Below are 8,121 nucleotides of genomic sequence, written 5' to 3'. Positions count from 1 at the left end.
CAGCTCGACCACAGAGAACAGCGCTGTCAGTTAGGGTTACGTTCAGAATCTAGCTTAAATACATCATCATCATCATCGTGCCGCTTACATGATATGAGGAATTATCAATATAACGAGACAAAAGGTATATGATTAATCCATGTTTTGTATTAAACTAGGCGGCATTTCTAACAATCGGCCATCCTGCTGTTTGCCTGACTCTAGGCAAATAAGAAACAAAAACATATTTCTTAAGAAACTAACAGATTATCATAATCATCAATTGCATTTTGCTAGTTAAGGTCATTCGTTTACAATTTATATCAAAAAAAGATAACGCAAAGAGGATGATGATGATAAGAGAGTCCTAATACATTTATAGGTTACAGCTATTATAAGAATTGCCAAGTATTAGTTATTAATATTTGTGCACCTTTAGCAAAACACTGACAAAAAAAAAAGGTTGACTTAGCAATCTGTAGGTATAACATACACAATTTTGGCATTATGCAGTGGAAATTTTGGACACAAGAAAATATAATTTTCCAGTGGGTAATTTTGTGTTAACGATGACTTCGTCTTATGAAGGTATATAGATAGTATTAGCCTTTATTGGCACACCTCCGCAAAAGATACTTACAGAAAAAAATAGTGGCGACAAAACAAATTATTTTAAACAGAGGCAGACAACAGGTGGTATTATCGCTCAAGAGCGACCTCTACCAGACAACCTTCGGGTAGCGAAAATAAAACATAATCAAATCAAAAACTAGGTGTCACGAAATCAAAAGTCAAGGTTCGAGTACCTAAGTAAAGTTCCACTGCATAAAAAAAATATTTTTGCATTTTGACAAAGATTCTAATAAAACAAAGACAGAACAATTTTACTTATACATAATGTCTCCGGCCATCCGTAATAGACTGGATGTCCTCATCCAACTACCGATGTATAAGTACATAATCATATAGCTAACACTTGTTAACAAATTTAGAAAATAAAATATTTTTTTATTTTTATTTTAACAAAAGTACAGTAACAAGTTAAGCAACATGCAACCCTAGAAAGACGTATCCAAAAAGGTGTATAACAGCATCAGTCTGTCACGGTCTACATCCCAAGGTCAACCCATATTGTTCGAATAGGCTAGTTTCCTACTAGTCAAATCAGCTTCTTTTTTAAAAACTGTCAAAACGATTTGCTAATGTGGAATTACTATGAAATACTGAGGAGTGACGTCACGGTCAATTCATTTACTTTTTATATCTTTTCTTTGACTTATTAAATAGAAATAATGTTTAAACATAATTACTGTCCATATATTTCTTCTAATTATTTGGTGCACTGCATAAAATATTTTATAGCCTAGCCTATTGCACGTTATTAAATTTTCAAATCACATTTTATTAATAATATCTGTTTCAGTTAAAGCAGTAACACCCTTACACAATAATATGTAAACGTTTAACAGTTTAGATGAAATTTATTAAATTTGTAATATCGAAAATAAGTAAAGAAGCAGAAAACTACGTTGAGTTAGTTATTCATATTTTATTTAAATGTTTTGTGTTATGTGGAAGCATTCGCTGGTTTATTTTGGAAATCAATTACACCTCTAACAACGTATTAGTTTTCCGAAGGCTGTGCCAACTTCCTTGTAGATCTAATGTTATACCAAAGAATGATATGAATGCCATAAATAATATGAATGAATATGAATGAAGAAGATCGAATATTATAGAGTTCTGTCAACATAATATATTATGTAAGCACAGTGCATAGACTGCCATCTCTCTACACAAGCTTGAAACTTCTAAACCTCAGTTTAGACAATTTAGCCCATATTCTTAGCTTGATATGTGTTAAAATGTCAAATATTAGTATTAGCGCCATCTAGGCTACCGTACCTATTTCTAAATGGTTCTGAGGTACGTTTTTAGGGTTCCGTATTTTCTTAGACTGTAGCTGTCTATACGGAGTTACATATGTCTTTGGTTATACTTACTTATTCTAGGTAAATTACAATCACTGTTGAACGAATTTTGTTGTAGTACATATAAACATTACGGCCTTACAATAGGTACACACAAAAATTGTTGCAATTTGAGGAAAATGCATATCATAATTCACATTGTTTTCTAGTATCACTACTGAAAGTACTGAATGAATATTGTTTATATCTACGTAACACATATTTATATATTGATTTTAAAAATAAGTTTTGTAATTGCTAAATCTACATCTTTGGACAGCGAGTGCATAGTCAGGTAAACATACACTTCAATATAGGTACCTACTACCTATAACAAGAGTAAGACTGTTGCATCACAAGCTAATGTGAAGCTTAAGGTTATAATTATAACCAATAACACCTACTACACTTAGGGCCACTTGCACCAACGAAAATGAAGGGTTAACCCGAGGGTTAACGCACCATTTTATATGGAATTTGACAGATGACAGCCCACTAACCCCGAGTTAAGTGGTTGGTGCAAGAGGGCCTTAGTCGCTGCTCGCAATGCCGCCGCTGAACCGTGGCCGATGCCACACTACAATATATATGCTCTCGTGGTCACCTAAAACTACCGTCAGTAAATGTAATGAGTTGGACTTGGAAACAGAAAGTAAGTGTCTGGTAACTTGTGTCATCACATAACGTGTCCCACGTCCACACCCACACACGCACGGGGTGTATGTATAGTATGGTACCGTAGCGTGGATGATTTCCTGCAACTCAACGACTAGCGTGAATTTAAGGCAGAAAGTTTACAACAGTGTTGGATAATTAAATACACACAAACGGTGCAAAATAATATACAACGTGTTTCCGGTACCACCCAAAACCTCAGACACCCCAACAGATTTTTTTTTTATTTTTTTAAACTCATCTAGAGTATTCATTTTTTAATCTGATGGTTATTTTTTCTTAAATTGAATTTTTAATTTTCTACTCTACTTGACTTTTAGCTCTACACTCAATAAAATAATTGCTAACTACCATCATAAACCATTAAACTATTTATTTGTGTACGTTACTGCAACGACATAAGGTTTACCAATAGACAGCTACGATGTCACTGTAAAAGACTTTAAAGCTTTGTCACAGCTTCAAATTGGACAGGTAATCTCAGTAAGCAAATTTAAACCCAATGTTCAAAATGACAAGGTTGTAATTAGGTACGAGTTTATTTTGTTATAACTTATGATAAACATACCTCCAAATACTGAAAAAGGTAAACAACCTCTAGCAATGCGATATAGGTACACAATGTTGTATTATGAATACAATAGAATAGGCACATAAAAAATAACTAATAATACTAATTTAAATAAAAATATTACCCCCATCAAGATATAGCTCAATCGATTCTACTCTCGATTCTGAACAAACGGTTTTCAGGTTTTTAGTGTTAAGTGAAACACGGTGTATATGCACAGTTATCATTATATCACGACGCACACAATACAAGGCGTCAAAACATTTGGACCGCTAAACTTATATTATATCCTGAGACATGCATAGGGAGTAACAATATAAATATCTACTGTTATTTTTATAATATCAATACACACACTAGATGTGAAATTCACTTTAGTAAATTGAGATGTACAGACACAGGCTGTATGGTGAGCTTGTTACGGCGTACCCGCACAGAGAGTATCCGTCTCATGCAAGCATTAGTTGTCCTATATTATATCCTGATACACGCACAGGGTGTAAAAATATATGTACTATTATATTTATAATGCCACCACGTACCTATTTTCGCTCAGTGATCCCAAATGAGTCAGCCTACGAAATGAGAGATCACCACCTGTCCCGATCCTGCGCAGCCTCCTGACAGTCACCGTTTTAAAGCTGTCGCAGCTCCGCCGCCACGCTGTCCACTGGCGCTGTCGATGAAGTACACAGACACAGGCTGTGTGGTGAGCTTGTTACGGCGTACTCGCACAGGGAGCATCCGTCTCACGCAAGCGTAGGGGTGCCTCTTGTTACCGCGTTCTCACACAGGGAGCTATCGGCCTCAAGCAGACTATTTGGTGATCTCTGTTACCGCGTTCTCACACAGGGAGCTATCGGCCTCAGAGACCCTTACTTGTACCCGCGTACCCGCGCAGGGGGTATCGGCCTCAAGCGAAAATAAGATTCAACACCGCGTGCGCACACTGGACGCAGCGGCCTCCAGCGAATCATCTTCAACACCGCGTGCGCACACTGGACGCAGCGGCCTCACTCCAACCGCCGTGGAGTGGTGGCAAGTTGTCTTCCATCTACCGCGTACGTACACACAGGACGCAGCGGCCTCCAACCATGTCACCGCAACTCTCCAACCATGCCACCAAAGCTCTCCAACCATGTCACCGCAGCTCTCGGACATAATATACATTCAGCATCCAACATGTAAACCAATAAATATTTTACACGTTATTTATCAAACATAATTATGATTGTGAACACATATAAGTACAAAAATATACATTTATCTATCTTTTAAAATTGGTGGGAAATGCATCACCATTTGCTGGAATTAAAATTAAGCATTTGCGTTGCGTCACGAACAGTATGTGACATGTACTGTAGTTTAGAAAGTGAAAATTATTTTATAATTAGTCTTCCGGACACAAGTACTAAATTCCAAAGTCAGGATCATTAGTACTCCAATATATTTACTTTCCACTAAACTTTGTATATTGACCCAAAAATATCTATAAGTAACAGTTAAAAGCTATAGAAATATAAAATAATTAAAGAGCATTTCACAATTGAATACATTAGCGTCTGGCAGACAGTTACTACATGGCCAGGGTTAGCAGGTTATGACCAGTTTAATTTTACCCTAAGAACAGACATTGACATCGTGAACTTTATTTTCTAATGAAAGAGAGATAATCTCATGCACATTGTTTTGTTGTCTCAAACGGCTTCAGTAGTGCTTCCAATTAAAACTCCCAATTTACATAAAAGCTTAACAAGTCATCCATCGAAACATCTCAAAAATCAATCTATCAGAGGTAAACACCGCATTTTAAACATTCGTGTAACAGTTTCCGAGTTTATCGGGAACGTACAAATAGACAGACACAAATACAGATGCTGCAAGGGACCTTGGTTTGTCAGGTGCAGTGATAGTAATATTCATTGCTGTCGTTTTAGACAAAAACTTCTTACATAGGTACTTCAAGTTCCAATGTTGAAAAGTCAACATGCTGTAATATTATCACTAAATTGAGTGTATTTTCCAAATTTTTGGTATTTGGTAATATTATACAATAAAAGTAAATTTTAATGTAGAACTTGACTCTTCAACCACAGAATAAATAATAGTATTTACATACAGAAATTCCCATAGAACCGAAGTTCCGCGTCGCATTGTATTTTCCTTTTGTAGTGCATGGTACTATCCGTACCATATACCTAAGACTATTAGACCATTCAGATTTTATTCACCTAATTGTCTTATGTGTGGCATTGCAAGCACACGAGGGAACTTCAAGTTGTGTCAACCCTAACAATTGCTATGCAGCAATGCCAGCCGAACTCGCCCTACCAGAACAGTGTCCGACCCCTGATTCTATCTAAAACAAATGCCTGTGCATTTTGTCTAGACGCCAGCACTATATAGCGTCCATTTTTGGCAAATTTTCGTAAAAGAAATGGTGTAAATTACTTAAAATTTTAATTTCGAACAAACATTGAAAATTATCAAAGACAGATTACCAACCAGCTCAAGTAGGTATAACTGTATGCATTTGTAATGGTTTTTCTTATTACGATACTATCTAGTAGGTATATAAACTCATATAATAGTAGTTACATTATATATTGATGATTTGATCCTGTTACCCCTCATTAAATAAAGTACAAGATACTAAATATTCAATTAGTACCTATGTCATGAGACACTAACCTTGGGATCGTTTCCAAATTTTAGTTGACAAAGTAAAAACATTATAAAAATGAAATTAGAACATACCACTGGGTCCGCACAGTGAGATTGCAATTGAGAAGTCCTTTATAGAATGTGAATACTCTATAGAATTTAAATCGACGCAGTTCCGCAACTACAAGACACCATATAACTTACATTTGACCCACTTTATAGGCACTATATTTCATAACTAGGTACTTTTTTTTTGCGAGAAACACTTGCAGCAAAACGAGGCATAAAATGTTTTATCATATCAATAAGAACGACCAGTAATGCCTCCCGTTTCCTGATGTCTTACCAACGTTAAGAACAGTTTTACTGAATAAATGAAATAGTACCTATCTCTAATCGTAATCAGTAATCACATCTAGTACTGGCAGTAGTAAATTCTTTCATTATTCTTCTTATGCAATCAAAGTGAGCAGTTCCTTAGCGCTGTACTTGTTGCACAGGTTAATATTCCATCATAATGAATGTCTATAATACCTACACATAAGATAGGCAAACACATACAAAACAATAATAATACTTGGATAACATAAATCTCCTACGTTATGGAAGTATTTAATTTCCATTATGTATTAATAAATTTATTTGCGATGAGCTTTTCAACAGCTGAACATAGTTGTAAATTTTGCCATGTTTCCTCTTGTGGAACTAACCAATAGTCATTAGATTTCAAATCAATCTAAACTATCATCTCAAAATATTCAAAATCACACACCTACTGTACTTCCAGCGAGATACAATCTTCCCTTCACATCGCACTAGTAAATACAAGTACTGAGTGATGGATCAATTAAACTCAAATGGGAACCTGACAAAATGATCATAACTTCAATTTAGTTCTATTTAAAAAAATAAATAACTTCAATGTAGTCTAACATCACTATTAGGTATATAAGTCATATCACTGCGGCACAACACAACAGTGCAGTCACGAATTTCTTATTATTAATAGAATTGACCAGATATCTTTTGAAATCAACTCAATCAACATATCAGCAATACAACGAGGAAAGGTCGCCAGCATCCTTTGTACAATGCCTCACGGACCTATTTTTTTTGATACAAGCTAGCATAGTTATTATGTAAATTTGCTCATATAAATAAATATTTTTCATATTTAACCGTTATACAATTACTTCCCCGTTGATAGGCAAGTGGTAGTTTAAACTTATTATAACCCGGTTCACTTCAGCAACATACAACTACACTAATATTCCTTACCTCAATACTTTCTAAAAATTCTGTAAATACATCTTAATTATGATTTATTATGGAATTCAGCATCTCCTCAAGGTGCCAAGCACATTTATTTCACACTTAAATTAAGAATAAGTCTCGGAGACTTTACCACAACTATGAACACTTCTATCATTCCAGCTCTACGGCACAACTAAATGCACCCTCTTCAAATTATTCAGTACACATTTATAATTTAAAATATATAAATAATTATTATTTCTCAATTAAAAACATAATAATTATCTCACAGTATTACCTGTTTTGGCATCAATATATTATATACATACCGCTATGTTACTTTGCAGACCCATATCACATTAGAAAGGGATGGCTATAATGTCCATATTTATGTTGTTTGTTTCATCCAAAATTTTGTTCCACAATACATGAACATTTCTCTGATACATGATCTCCATTCCTAGGAGTCAAAGCAATCATTTCTGATCTGGAAAATAAACACGAGAAACCACGGCCAAACCATAAGTCCAGTGTGGTATTATAATACTGATAATGCATGTTGTGCATGCACTTGATGTAATAAAAGTGCAAGTTTGACAGAAATCACACCCCATGGAAATCAACACACCACAAACTGATATAAACCAACTTCAAAATGAGCATTTTTATTAGGCATTTCTTTACTGGACTTAATGTACAATACATAGATAAATGATCAGATTGTATTATCATCTTATTTGTGAACTTGTCAGTGCGTAAAACATTTCATTATTAGTTTCACATTTCAACACACCTGCACTCAGGCATGTAACTTACCTCAGACACAGTATTGTACTTACTGGTTGGACAATAGATATCACACCTTCATTGAATATTGATCAATCTATTTAAGTACTTCGTGACTTTAGTGCATTTAACCAAAACTTAGTGCATTTTACAGTGCGTAAATGCGTTTATTTGGAACGTCGCGTCGTCATGACGCTAATGATAACTTCGTATGATAATCAA

Source organism: Leguminivora glycinivorella, chromosome 8 (genome assembly GCF_023078275.1).
Source record: "Leguminivora glycinivorella isolate SPB_JAAS2020 chromosome 8, LegGlyc_1.1, whole genome shotgun sequence".
Lineage (NCBI taxonomy): Eukaryota > Metazoa > Arthropoda > Insecta > Lepidoptera > Tortricidae > Leguminivora > Leguminivora glycinivorella.
This window is presented reverse-complemented; position numbering follows the sequence as displayed.